Below are 680 nucleotides of genomic sequence, written 5' to 3'. Positions count from 1 at the left end.
GGAAAAATGCTGGATTTTGACATCAAGATTTCAACAGCTTGTGGCTTGAAAGGGTTTAAAGATAGAGATCTACTGTAAATTAGAAAAATGTTGGGCATGACCGAAAGTTTATGTGGGGTGTAAATATACTTGCCTAATTTGCATATGACGTCATCAGATGCGGCCATTTTGAATTTCATAATATTCAGGAAATAGTAGATATTGAATTGATATTTGAACTTATTTGCATGTTCATCTTTTTATCCTCATTCCAAATGATCAGAAAAGAGGAAACCAACAATAAAACAGGAGAAAGTACTAAATTACCAACAGGCTCATCAAAGCGTTTGATCCAGTCCTGATAAACTTCATTTCTCAAATAAACCCAGCCACCAATGTCATCGCTATTTCCAGCCCTATTTAGATCCAGATCACCCCTGCTGCCTCTACCACGTCTCCCGGCTCTCCCACGCAAAGCACGGCCACGTGTACCGCGGCCACTCCCACCTCTTTGGTGCAGCTAGTGCTACTTCCAGCCCTATTTCTCCTTCCCCTGCTGCCTCTACCTCTAGCAACAGCTCTCCTATGGACACAACGACCACATCTACCGCTACCACCCCCATCCCCGTTGGGCAAATGGTCGAAATGATCACTTGTTTGTGCTTTGTGAACACTCTCGCCTTGACCGGCGGCACCATTGC

This window comes from Sinocyclocheilus anshuiensis, unplaced genomic scaffold (assembly GCF_001515605.1).
Source record: "Sinocyclocheilus anshuiensis isolate Anshui unplaced genomic scaffold, SAMN03320099.WGS_v1.1 scaffold24, whole genome shotgun sequence".
Lineage (NCBI taxonomy): Eukaryota > Metazoa > Chordata > Actinopteri > Cypriniformes > Cyprinidae > Sinocyclocheilus > Sinocyclocheilus anshuiensis.
The sequence above is the reverse complement of the archived record's forward strand: the minus strand, read 5'-3'. Positions refer to the sequence as shown.